This window comes from Helianthus annuus, chromosome 8, assembly GCF_002127325.2.
Source record: "Helianthus annuus cultivar XRQ/B chromosome 8, HanXRQr2.0-SUNRISE, whole genome shotgun sequence".
NCBI lineage: Eukaryota > Viridiplantae > Streptophyta > Magnoliopsida > Asterales > Asteraceae > Helianthus > Helianthus annuus.
In genome coordinates this window covers 128,646,982-128,661,080 of record NC_035440.2, presented here as the reverse complement: position 1 = coordinate 128,661,080, position 14,099 = coordinate 128,646,982, and the positions used below count along the sequence as shown (strand labels likewise).

Genomic DNA, 14,099 nt, shown 5'->3' with positions numbered 1-14,099 from the left:
AACGTTTCAGTCATCTGAAAATTGAATTGGAAAGATTTGAAATCAAAAATGATAATGAGGAAATCATCGACAAACTTATTGAGGTGTTACCCAACGAAGATGATTGGCAAACATATATCATGATTCTTAAAAACGGTGTAGAGATTGAGAAGATGAGCCTTGATTGGCTGATTGAAAAACTGGAAGGTCATGAGCTGGAACTCAGAAAGCAAAACAAAATGAACAGCTCAAATTATCAACAGAACGTGAATTTGTATTACCGCGGGAGCTTGCTATAAAGCAATCAATCGTCAAAGATTGGCACCGCATATAGTGCAGAAAGTTCAAATGATTCACCACAAAGCAGTTCTTCGAAGTGTGGTTTTGGTTATTCAAGTTCAAATGCTAAGAATCAATCATCTTCAACACCAAACAACTCTAAATAAAATGTGGTACAATGTAATATTGCATTAAATTTGAACAATTCTCAGAGTTTGAGTGCAGATTTAGCCAAACAACAGATGATCTTCTTAGCATCAATATTGGAATCCTATGAAAGTCCGATGGTAGGTAAAATTGGAAACCCAAACATGACCAAGGAAGACTATGATCAAATTGATCCGGAGGAGATGGAGTTGATCGATATCAGATGGTGCATGGCAAGTGTAATTAGAAGAGCTCAGAGATTTATGGAGAACAGGTAGACAATGTCTTGGAGGTCCTACAACAAAACTGGGATTTGACAAATCCAAAGTTTTGCTTCAGATGTAAACAGACAGAACACTTCAAGCGAGAATGCTCAAATCAGAATGTGGATGAAAACGTGAATCCGTTCCATGATGATTACAATGGAAAAGCTATCTACAATCGCAACAAAGAGCAACCACCAAAGATTAATCGATTACAAATCGATGAAGGTTCTTCGAAGGAGAAAAAACAAGCTCTGGTGGTGACTCAGGAGGATGAGGGGTTTAATTGGAACAAATACATTCCAAAAAAGGGAAATGCTTTGGTTGTTGGGGTAGGATGGAGTCGAGAACATTGAATTGCGCGTAGGAGATGTAACACCCTAGTTATTATTTAACATTTTTCGTATAATTTAAACTCATAATCATGTAATTACAATCACAATTATAATGAAAATACAGGCTTGTTAAAAACTTTTATAATTTAAGCGATATACATAATGTGATTTAATTCGCCGTTTAGAATAACGACACAACAACGTTGCGGAAGCTTTATCAAACATGTGTTCGGTTCCTCATTGAGCTTGACGCTTGATCTTCATCCGGGCTCTCAGCATACACCTGTGTTCAAAACCAACTCAACAGTTAGCTTTGATACTTTAAATAACGGTACCAATCAAGATAAATGATAATGGAAAGAAATCCCAAGGATAATCTCTTGATCCAAAACATTGCATTTCAAGTTTGCCTCCACCGTAACTTACGGTGGCACCGTAAGTTACGGTGGTCTCTGTTTAAGACTTTCCCCACCGTAACTCAGGGGGAGACTGCCGTAAAGAGTTCAACTCCACCGTAACTTACGGTGACACCGTAAGTTACGGTGGTCCCTGTATTCAGCCTTTTCCATTTGTCGCTTAATGACACGAAAACTTCCGTATCTTTCTAATCATTAGTCTGCTTGACCTACCGTTTCTTCCTATGTGATCGTAATTTGATCCTCCATCATATGGAGTTAAAATCCGACATTCGGCTTAGCAAAACTTAAGACTTTTAAGTCTTCAGCTTATTATCCTTTTTACCAAATATTGACCCGTTCATGATTTTATCACACCAACTTGCTTATTTGATCTTTAAAATCATGAGGTTCATTATAACAATATCTCCTATCATATTACTCTCAAACCACAGGTTTCTTATATAATAAAATCCCGTTTACACTTAATTGCTTATTTTGACCCATTAAGAGTATTTAAGCACTTTTAGGCTCACAACCGCTTTTATTCTATTCTAGCATTGTAACCTATATTTCTTATATAGTATTCTTCCATCACAACTAATTGTGTGTTGGATTTAAAGTAGATATCTATGTGTTCCGAATTATACCCCTCGGAATATCATTTTACGGCAAAGACTCATAAGGAGTCTTTCGACCCAAGAATTTCATTTTCACTACTCATACTCGTTCTAAGCTTTTGCTTAATCATAAGACTCGTTTCCAAACAACCTCTAAGGGTTGTTTGTTCAATTTAGCCTACAAGGGCGTTTTGGTCGATTTTGGTCCTTCTTTTACAATGAAGGACTCTCACCAAATATTCGACCAAAATATCACTTTTAACTACAACATAAATATGCGTACCTGGCTCGGATCAACGAATAGACCCGATTTATGCCTCGCTTTTATTATCACACCATCAATGATGACGCAACTATCCGATTTGCTAATTAGTCCTGTTAACATAAGACTTGACGACCACATTAATCGATATTGTCAAATGGTGTTATCACCACCATTCGACCCGTTTGGACTATATGCCCAACATTGTCTATTTAAATCAAAAACACCGTTTTTGATTTCCAATTTGTACATCATCCCATCCCGGGTTTTATAACCATACCCTTTTTCTTTTACACTCTTTTCTTGCAGTTTCAACCCATTTCGGCTTACGCCATGGGTATCCTTTTTAACCATGATTTACATAAGTCAACACTTGACAATTTTCCAAATTTCCAATATTATTGTTTTCACGTTCATAAGTATCGAAATAACAAGCATTCTACATAAGTGTGTAAATTACACTTACCTTGCATCCGAGCTACGCTTTTCTTCTATGCTTGACTCGTTTGACCCGCTTTCACTCCAAGCTTCACCTAGCTTGTTTAAGCGCCAACTATTGTTCATCATTTACAAGGTGGTTAGATTAGTCATTAACAATCACGACTATACCACTTTACTTATTTTCTTAGCCGAAACCACTTATTCGACTTCATCACTAGTTAGTTTGACTTTCTAAAGTCAACTACATTTAATCATATAATATGCACGATTAAGGCAAATCAACATTATGATTAGAACCCGTTTTATTCCATGTCTCATGTAATTAGTCAAGCTTGTCAATTACGCGTTTCACTTGAATTTCAACACTTTACTTCTCATTTAGGCATTTTAACAAACACCTAATGGGCATCATTCTACACTTTTGCTAACTAGTCCGTAATTAGTCATTTTTAGCAAGATTAACATCAAATTTCAACCCTCTATATCTAGTGTTCATGGACTACATCAAGAACTTATATCATAACAATCAATATTCATCAAATTAACACTCCGATCCGAGTGTTCATCATAACATACAAAAACCCATTTAGCACATAATAGGGTAATTATCAAATCCCTAGTTTTGACAATAATTCATCAAATTTTCTACTAGGGTTTGTTTCTAAACCAAGATATAATCATAATAACACTCATAGAATCAATATTCATTCCAGAATTTCAATTATGATTATTCATCATAATCTCAAAGTATCACCAAATCATAATTTTTAACATACCTTGTAATCCCCATGACTAGGTGATCACGCATTTGTGTTCATGCAATGATTTGGCTCTTGATTTGGGCTTCAATTTGAGAGATTCTTGAGGGATTAGGGTTTTGAGCAAGAGAGCCGTTCTTGGCTCTGGTTGAAGTCGCAGACACACACACGTATGTGTGTGTTTTGTTTATTAATTTGTTTAATTGAAACTTTAATTCAATTGTCCATGTCTAGTCCCTTCACTTTACACAAGTTATTTAAAGGGTAGCTTAACCACATTAGTTCTATTTTGTCAAGACATTAACTAACTAGGTTAATACTCCTAGTTACTTGGTGGGTTCCGGGAGCTAAAAACCCGTTTTATTTTAAGTCCCGTTGACTCGGGTTCTTATAAACTCAATTCCTTAATTCTTTGATTCGCTTGTATTTAAATTATTAGGATTTCTTATTAAATCCTAATATTTACCGGGTTATCTTTACTGCTAACGGTACTTTACCCGTCTTTTGGTATTAACGGAGTATGATTACCAAACCCGTTTTAGGGGTGTTACAAGTCTACCCCCCTTAGAGAGGTTTCGTCCTCGAAACCTTTTATTACATAATTCATTGAGTTTAGACTCAATGTATTTGAGCCAATAAGTCTTTTAATCAATATCTATACTTTTTTTTTAACAAATCGTTAGTATTACCGAAAAGTACAATAACATCTTTTTGGTTACTAATTGTCTACATATCTCATGTGACATAGTGTAACTTCGAAATAACATAATCTCGTTCTTTCCACTAGTTTAGTTAACTTAGGGATATCCATCGCTTTCATATACTATCGAATTCTTTATGAATCCGTTACTTTGACCCGTTTAAGGGTCTTTAGTGAAATATTTCACTTTTAGCAACTATTTCTTTTGTTTTCAAATTTATTGATTCGGTTCAGCTATACCGAATCTACCGTTTACTAGCAAACCATATTTCTTGATTTGAATTGGTGACCTTAACCGGTCTCATTAACTAGTCTTATTAGTTCAGTTACTTTTATCGCTCGCTTGGTTATAACGTGATTTTACTTCACATTACATTTCCTAACCATGATCGTGTCACATCGCGTTTAGTTTGCATCAACCCTTTTTATTTTCGAAAATAACACTTTTCGAATATGTCGTCTTGCGCCTATCAGTGTCAAGACTTGTATTTTTCATGCTTATTATTTAAATTACTATCAGAATTTATGTTTGTAAAACGTTATTTCTTACTAAAACCGAAGTTTTAGTTTTAGGATCTTCTCATTAACCTTTGTTCATTATCCATACCAGGATATTGACAGTCCATAATTTATTCTTTTACAGTCTTAGTCTTATGCGGGGAATCACAACTAGTTCCCCTTACTTTACACTATTGACCCGTAGATTCTTTCACTTAGCCCCATAGGCTATTTCTTTAAGTTTTTCACCTTCTTAAGGTGAGATATTAACAACTCGTTTCCCTCTCTTTATGACCCGAGGGTCTTTTTTTTTTGTCCGTAGACCTTAACACTGTGTTTAATCCCGTAGGTTATGATGATCCCGTAGATCATCTTTTATTCTTGTCTATATTCAAATGCATATATACACATATAGCTTCCAGGCATTTCTTATTATGTTTGGAATCGTTTATTTTCACCCTTGAACTTCAATTGACCTTGACCGTAGTCTAAGGTTTCATTTGTTTACTTCTGGACTAATCCTTCCGACTTTATGACTTTTGACGTTATTTACGCGTCAGTTTGTTCTTATGCTTACTGTTATTTGATTTGCATATATTCTTATTTGGTTATATCCCATTACCGGGCTTATTATTCTCTTGCATTGAACGCTACCTTTATCTGGCTAACGTTCATTAATGCCATTCGGCGTTATATTGTATTCAACTTGTTTGACCTATTAATGTGAAATCCATCACTTATAATAATCAACTTTATTCTTTATTTGACCATCCTTGACAGTCCTTTAAACTATGAATGATGATTATCATCGTCATCATTTCTTTACTACGACCAAAGTCAACGATTGTGATCGTTTTTCTCGTGTGGGCAATACCTTTGTTTCTATGACCCCGCGGGTCATTTATACTTTGGTTTTACAATGCCCTTTTTTTGTCTACCATGGTTTTTTGATCGGTTTTTCCCATGTGGGCAATACCTTTGTTTCTATGGCCCCGCGGGCCATTTATACTGTGGTTTTACAATGCCCTTTTTGTCTACCATGGTTGTTTCGTCAAAATGACTTATGTCACGAATTTCCTTGGGTCTTTTATTTCTATGTGCGCCATACATCGTTTTTATGGTTCCCGCGAAAACCATTTATACGAGTATGCCCATAAGATTTCTTGACCCTAAGGATCCTTTAAATTTTCATTCATCTTGACCTTACTACATCGGACATGACTGCGCTCATTATAGGAAGCTCATGCTATCATGTGTTCACTACTTACTTGGCCAGAGTAAGCGATCAACACGTGGTATGCGTGACCTTATTATAATTACCACATCACGTCCCATGTAAGTAACTCCTCAAATTATCTCCATGTTTATGGTTTCATTTGGTAAAACTTTATTTAATTGTTAGTTAACAATTATTAGTTTTAGTCGTTTATCCTTGAACATGTACAATGTCCCTTTTTATAAACATTTATTCACATTCATTGATGTGATCATTACTTTTCTCAATAGGATTTATATTAAGAATACTTACTTGGATGATCACTCTCGTCCAAGTTTCTATATAAACAAGTTTTGTTATTTATTTGTTATTCATCATTGTGAATAACATATTTCCTATTAAATTTCTCTTGGAAATCAGGTTTTCCAAGTTCTATCATATGTGTATGCAACCGTTATTACTTACGTGTTTGTTGCATATAACGACTCGTGCGATTAAATTTAAATGTGTGCACCTGGTAATGCTTGCCCTAACGGGCTTCTCTTGTCATTAGTCTTGTTAGCGACTGTTACGCGATTTTGGTCCTCGGTGAGCATGCTCCTCTCGTCATACTTTGGACCGTTCCATTATCATATCCACAATTTGTTTGACTCTCGTCGTCTTCAAACGCGAGTGTCCCTCAATTAAAACATTCACAAAGTTAGTAACGTCAACTTCAATAATCGCCCATATTATAATACAAGACTTTTTCTACTATACGCGTCAACATGCGTATTTTCGTCAACTATATCAATCATTTTAATTGGGGTAACGTGTATCACACGATAGCCCTATGTGTTGTTTACAACACTATAGCATGCTAAACTATTAACATACTTGTACTTACCGGATTTGCGATCAAGCCTCGAACCGAACACTTTATTCTTCTAACCTTGAGCTCTGATACCAACTTGTAACACCCTAGTTATTATTTAACATTTTTCGTATAATTTAAACTCATAATCATGTAATTACAATCACAATTATAATGAAAATACGGGCTTGTTAAAAACTTTTATAATTTAAGCGATATACATAATGTGATTTAATTCGCCGTTTAGAATAACGACACAACAACGTTGCGGAAGCTTTATCAAACATGTGTTCGGTTCCTCATTGAGCTTGACGCTTGATCTTCATCCGGGCTCTCAGCATACACCTGTGTTCAAAACCAACTCAACAGTTAGTTTTGATACTTTAAATAACGGTACCAATCAAGATAAATGATAATGGAAAGAAATCCCAAGGATAATCTCTTGATCCAAAACATTGCATTTCAAGTTTGCCTCCACCGTAACTTACGGTGGCACCGTAAGTTACGGTGGTCTCTGTTTAAGACTTTCCCCACCGTAACTCAGGGGGAGACTGCCGTAAAGAGTTCAACTCCACCGTAACTTACGGTGACACCGTAAGTTACGGTGGTCCCTGTATTCAGCCTTTTCCATTTGCCGCTTAATGACACGAAAACTTCCGTATCTTTCTAACCATTAGTCTGCTTGACCTACCGTTTCTTCCTATGTGATCGTAATTTGATCCTCCATCATATGGAGTTAAAATCCGACATTCGGCTTAGCAAAACTTAAGACTTTTAAGTCTTCAGCTTATTATCCTTTTTACCAAATATTGACCCGTTCATGATTTTATCACACCAACTTGCTTATTTGATCTTTAAAATCATGAGGTTCATTATAACAATATCTCCTATCATATTACTCTCAAACCACAGGTTTCTTATATAATAAAATCCCGTTTACACTTAATTGCTTATTTTGACCCATTAAGAGTATTTAAGCACTTTTAGGCTCACAACCGCTTTTATTCTATTCTAGCATTGTAACCTATATTTCTTATATAGTATTCTTCCATCACAACTAATTGTGTGTTGGATTTAAAGTAGATATCTATGTGTTCCGAATTATACCCCTCGGAATATCATTTTACGGCAAAGACTCATAAGGAGTCTTTCGACCCAAGAATTTCATTTTCACTACTCATACTCGTTCTAAGCTTTTGCTTAATCATAAGACTCGTTTCCAAACAACCTCTAAGGGTTGTTTGTTCAATTTAGCCTACAAGGGCGTTTTGGTCGATTTTGGTCCTTCTTTTACAATGAAGGACTCTCACCAAATATTCGACCAAAATATCACTTTTAACTACAACATAAATATGCGTACCTGGCTCGGATCAACGAATAGACCCGATTTATGCCTCGCTTTTATTATCACACCATCAATGATGACGCAACTATCCGATTTGCTAATTAGTCCTGTTAACATAAGACTTGACGACCACATTAATCGATATTGTCAAATGGTGTTATCACCACCATTCGACCCGTTTGGACTATATGCCCAACATTGTCTATTTAAATCAAAAACACCGTTTTTGATTTCCAATTTGTACATCATCCCATCCCGGGTTTTATAACCATACCCTTTTTCTTTTACACTCTTTTCTTGCAGTTTCAACCCATTTCGGCTTACGCCATGGGTATCCTTTTTAACCATGATTTACATAAGTCAACACTTGACAATTTTCCAAATTTCCAATATTATTGTTTTCACGTTCATAAGTATCGAAATAACAAGCATTCTACATAAGTGTGTAAATTACACTTACCTTGCATCCGAGCTACGCTTTTCTTCTATGCTTGACTCGTTTGACCCGCTTTCACTCCAAGCTTCACCTAGCTTGTTTAAGCGCCAACTATTGTTCATCATTTACAAGGTGGTTAGATTAGTCATTAACAATCACGACTATACCACTTTACTTATTTTCTTAGCCGAAACCACTTATTCGACTTCATCACTAGTTAGTTTGACTTTCTAAAGTCAACTACATTTAATCATATAATATGCACGATTAAGGCAAATCAACATTATGATTAGAACCCGTTTTATTCCATGTCTCATGTAATTAGTCAAGCTTGTCAATTACGCGTTTCACTTGAATTTCAACACTTTACTTCTCATTTAGGCATTTTAACAAACACCTAATGGGCATCATTCTACACTTTTGCTAACTAGTCCGTAATTAGTCATTTTTAGCAAGATTAACATCAAATTTCAACCCTCTATATCTAGTGTTCATGGACTACATCAAGAACTTATATCATAACAATCAATATTCATCAAATTAACACTCCGATCCGAGTGTTCATCATAACATACAAAAACCCATTTAGCACATAATAGGGTAATTATCAAATCCCTAGTTTTGACAATAATTCATCAAATTTTCTACTAGGGTTTGTTTCTAAACCAAGATATAATCATAATAACACTCATAGAATCAATATTCATTCCAGAATTTCGATTATGATTATTCATCATAATCTCAAAGTATCACCAAATCATAATTTTTAACATACCTTGTAATCCCCATGACTAGGTGATCACGAATTTGTGTTCATGCAATGATTTGGCTCTTGATTTGGGCTTCAATTTGAGAGATTCTTGAGGGATTAGGGTTTTGAGCAAGAGAGCCCTTCTTGGCTCTGGTTGAAGTCGCAGACACACACACGTATGTGTGTGTTTTGTTTATTAATTTGTTTAATTGAAACTTTAATTCAATTGTCCATGTCTAGTCCCTTCACTTTACACAAGTTATTTAAAGGGTAGCTTAACCACATTAGTTCTATTTTGTCAAGACATTAACTAACTAGGTTAATACTCCTAGTTACTTGGTGGGTTCCGGGAGCTAAAAACCCGTTTTATTTTAAGTCCCGTTGACTCGGGTTCTTATAAACTCAATTCCTTAATTCTTTGATTCGCTTGTATTTAAATTATTAGGATTTCTTATTAAATCCTAATATTTACCGGGTTATCTTTACTGCTAACGGTACTTTACCCGTCTTTTGGTATTAACGGAGTATGATTACCAAACCCGTTTTAGGGGTGTTACAGGAGATTAGATGAGATGTCCTTCATTTTCAAAGAGGCAAAACAGGCCAAAAGATGGGATGCAGAGAGAAATTGTTTCTTGGATAAAGAAGGAAATCCTGTAGTAGATCCTAAAACCGTGAACTTTGAAGCATTGCTTGCTACTATTCCTACTGCTGCAAAATTGCATTCAAAGGAGAAGGGGGAAAGATAATTTGTGAAGAAGATTGTGAAACAAACCATTGATGAGAGCTAAGAGAGGATGGATGAGAATCAGAAGAAAATGTCAGATAAAACTGAGGTAGAAACTCAAACTGAATCTCCCGAATCGTCAAACCAGGTAAAAGCAATGGATAAAAATGATGAAAATGATAAACAATCTGAAAATAAAAATGAAACACAGTGCAGGAAAATGCATGGAATCATGTAGTGCCTATATTGAGAGAGGTGAAATGTTAAAATCTGGAGACGTTAAATTTACTAAAATTGAGAATGTTTTCAAAGAAAAATGTAAAGAAATGTTTGAAACTGAAAAGATTTTGAAACAAAAAGAAGAGGAGCTGACACTGAAATGTAATTAAGGAAAATGAAATTTTAAAGCAAAAGTGTTCAACAAACAGCAACGAATGTTTTCAAAAAGATAATATCATTCAAGAGTTGAAAAAAGAATATGATGGGATGAAATATTCACATCATAGAGTAAAAGAAGCTTATGATAACTTGAAAAGTCAAGTTAAACGTCTCGAAGAAAAAGTTGTAAAATATGCTGAAACGAAAAAATTTGTTGAAGCCAAGTATAAAGTTAAACAATTGGTATTAAATCAATATATTGATGAAGTTGGTGAGCTAAAACGAGAATTGGCTGAAAAGGAAAAGAAAAATAATAAACTACAAAGTTATCATGCTTCTTCAAACATTCTCAAACGTATTTTCAATATTAAACAAGATGATAACGATTTTGAAAAGAATAAAAATGGGATTGGATCATCATATCATCAAGTTCCACCGCCATTGGAGAAAAAATATACTTTCTATGATGATGAAAAGGTGGCAAAGGCAATAAACATGGTTGATCAATTGCCTGAAAACATTGATGTGACATACACCAAATCTGATATGGGTGAATCAGAGGTTGTAAGTAAGGTTGTTGAAAGTGTTTTGAAAGAAGAAAATCAAAACAATTCCACCAAAAATGATGTTTTCGAATCACAGATTGAAGATGAAGAAGGTTTTCATAAAAATTATCTGAAAAATTCAAAATCCGAGACAAACACGAATGATGATCCAATAATATTGGCATATTATATGGTTGGATCGGACAAATTGTTCTCAGATGTTGAGTTTCCGATTCAAAATGTGATTACGGAAAAGATTGATAAAGTTTTTAAATTAGTGGAAATTGAAAAAATTGCTAGTAAGAGCAAGAAAGCTTTTTTATAACAAACCAGGTTACAAAAAGAAAAACATAAAGGCTGGTTTGGGTTATAAAAAGAAACAAAATCAAAAGAAAAGATTTGAAAAGACAAATTTTCAGAAGAAAAAGAACTTTGTTCACGAAACAAGTTGAAGCCCAAATCATGAGCCAAATTTGACCCAGGGCATTGAAGGAGATCCTACTAAATTTGACCCAGGTCCCTTGCAGGACCTCTAAACGCTGAACAAGGGCAAGACCCTTACCAAACCGTTCCCTTAACCCCTGACCAGGTAGCCAACATACCTCCATATAGACCGTGGAGATATGAATGGTGAAAATCTTTTATTTTATATAGACAGTAAAATAATGCCAAGATACCACGAACAAACGATAAGGAAAGATCACCTTCAACATAAGTAACTAGTTATTAAAGTCATTAATACAAAACCAAATAAAAAGTGCAAAAGATTAAAAATAAAAAGTATTATACTAAACACTTGTCTTCACCAAGTGATGTAAGAGACTTAGGCAAACATGGCCTTGATTGTCAAGAACTCTTACGATCAATCTTGGATCCCGAGACGACTCACACACTCTATGATGGACAATGGATGATGGTGGTGGATGATGGTGTTGTGATGGTGGTGGGTGGTGGATGAAGTGTGAGAGAGGTGGTGTGCCAAGGGATGAGTTGAAATGAAGCCAAGCACTCCTCTTTATAGGCTGAACAGAAGGCTGGGCACGGCCCCGTGTCCGCTGGACACGCCCCCGTGCCCGTCTGACACTATCTCTCTTCATTAATTGTAATTCGCAATTACAATTAATGCGCCTGCTGTACTTTCGTCACGCCCCCGTGCTCACTGGACACAGCCCCGTGGTGGGCAATAGAAGCTTGTATAGGTTTGTCTTTTCTGCTGCTTCTTGGGCACGGCCCCGTGCTGGCTGAGCACGGGGCGTGTTCAGTCTTCTGACTTCTCTATTCTTGCTTGGGAGGATGTTGTGAGGGGTCGGGCAATCCACTTTTATTCCTTTTCTTGTATTTATGTTAGATTTAGCTGTCTTTTTGCTTCTTTTGTGAATTTGAGCTCATTTCATCCTGAAAATACAAAAGGAAGACAAAAACACTCTTTTTCCAACATTAGTACTTAAAAAGGGTTAGTTTTATGCCTCATTTGATGTAATTTATATGTTGCATTTTACACACATCAAATACCCCCACACTTAAACTTTTGCTTGTCCTCAAGCAAAACTCTTTAATACGTGGCTTACACTCCCAAATGGAATGGGTAGAAGAGAAGGTTTTTGGCTTGTCATAGAGTGTCGGGAATCCAAGATCTTTTTGGGTTTTATTTTTATTTATTTACAATCCTACTCGTTATGATTTATTTAGAACGTTTCATAAGAGAAATTACTTATTTGGGCATAGCATGCCTTTTTTTTTTAATTTCATCTATATACAAGTTCACATACCTCACCGGGGATCACTCAACACTCGGCCGAAGGTGTATTTTTAGTAAATCACTCGAGAGCGGCATGGAACTTATTCCTACCATAAGCTTGCCAAGCAATCAATCCTCCTCCTTTTTAACTTTATACCTTTGTAAATATCAAGAGGGCTTTTTGGGTGAAGGGTTAGGCTTGGGCTAAAGGTGGGTGGTTGGGTTAGTGGTTAGTAAAAGGGCGAAAAGGCGTAAAAAGCGTCGGTTTTCGTAAAACACTTTGTTTTATTGACTTTTTATTTCGAAGTATTTCTCCAAACAAGCTTTTTGTTTTGATAGCTTTGTTTGTTTATTTCTAACTTCATCATAATTTTTTTTCCACACGAAAAACCGAGCTTGTTACTAAAATAAAGGGTGAAAATAAAAAGGGTTTTTGGTGGGTAAAAAGGGTTTTTAGGGTAAAGAAATGAAAGGTTTAGGCTCAAAGGGGGTTAACTAGGGGGATTTTGGGTAGGTGGTAAAAAAATGAAAAATAATGGTGTAGAAAAAAAATGGGTTAGTCCTAATGCCTCCATCATTTACTTACTTGGGTTTAAGTTGGTAAGGACCGGGAATGAATCGTCGTGGCAAGTTCTAGAGTCGTAAGAACCAAGCGGCTATTCACACAAGAAACGAAAAATGAGCATTTAGTCAAAAGATGTAAATTTTGTATGCTCAATAAAGGCTCAAAACTCACTTTTGTGGGAATGGATTTTTATGTGATCAAGTATATATAATCAAATTTTAACTAAGCTTGTCATGCCGTTTCATAATTTTCTTATGTTGGTTCTTGTTATCACGACGCCCTCAGTTGTAAATTTGTAAAAATATAACCTTATTAATCTTAGGATTCCAATTTAAACTTTAGACAAATAAATAAAAAAAATGAAAATTTTTGAAAAATTTGGGGTGTTTATCGGTTCCAATAGAGTTTTGTGTAAGGCTTGTTAATAGGACTTGCAAAATTTCAAGGTTTTAGTTTCCCCCCCACACTTAAATTACACATTGTCCTCAATGTGTCCCAAAAATAAATTTTTAGGTTGATTGGATGTGTAATAAGGTGTTAAAAAGCAAAGATTTATGTTACTGGCAGTCTGGACACGGCCCCGTGGGGACCGGACACGGCCCCGTGTTCAGGTGCCAGTAACAAAAATTAAAGAAATGAGACAGAAGCCTGGACACGGGGGCGTGTCTGGTGAACACGGCCCGTGTCCAGTTACCTGAACTGGGCATTTTCTGCAGGGGGTTCAGCACGGGGCTGTGTTGGTTGGACACGCCCCGTGTTGAGCCTTCTGTAATGGAGAATTTTATGTCGGGTTGCCTTGTTCTTGTGCATGGGGCCATTTTTCTCGTTTCCCTTTTCATCCTTTACCACCATGAGTGTGTTTTATTCA

At 35.7% G+C, this 14,099-nt stretch overlaps 2 long non-coding RNA genes across 2 annotated transcripts; both read right to left on the bottom strand.

Moving 5' to 3' along the window:
• Window positions 1-1,129: 1,129 nt before the first annotated feature.
• Window positions 1,130-3,326, bottom strand: LOC110905643. The gene is made up of 2 exons (XR_002573303.2): window positions 2,302-3,326; window positions 1,130-1,286 (listed from the first exon to the last, which is right to left on the bottom strand). It is a non-coding gene; the product is annotated as an uncharacterized LOC110905643 (long non-coding RNA).
• A 3,575-nt stretch (window positions 3,327-6,901) lies between these two features.
• On the bottom strand, window positions 6,902-9,701 carry LOC110905642. The gene is made up of 3 exons (XR_002573302.2): window positions 9,303-9,701; window positions 8,107-8,638; window positions 6,902-7,091 (listed from the first exon to the last, which is right to left on the bottom strand). It is a non-coding gene; the product is annotated as an uncharacterized LOC110905642 (long non-coding RNA).
• Window positions 9,702-14,099: the final 4,398 nt, after the last annotated feature.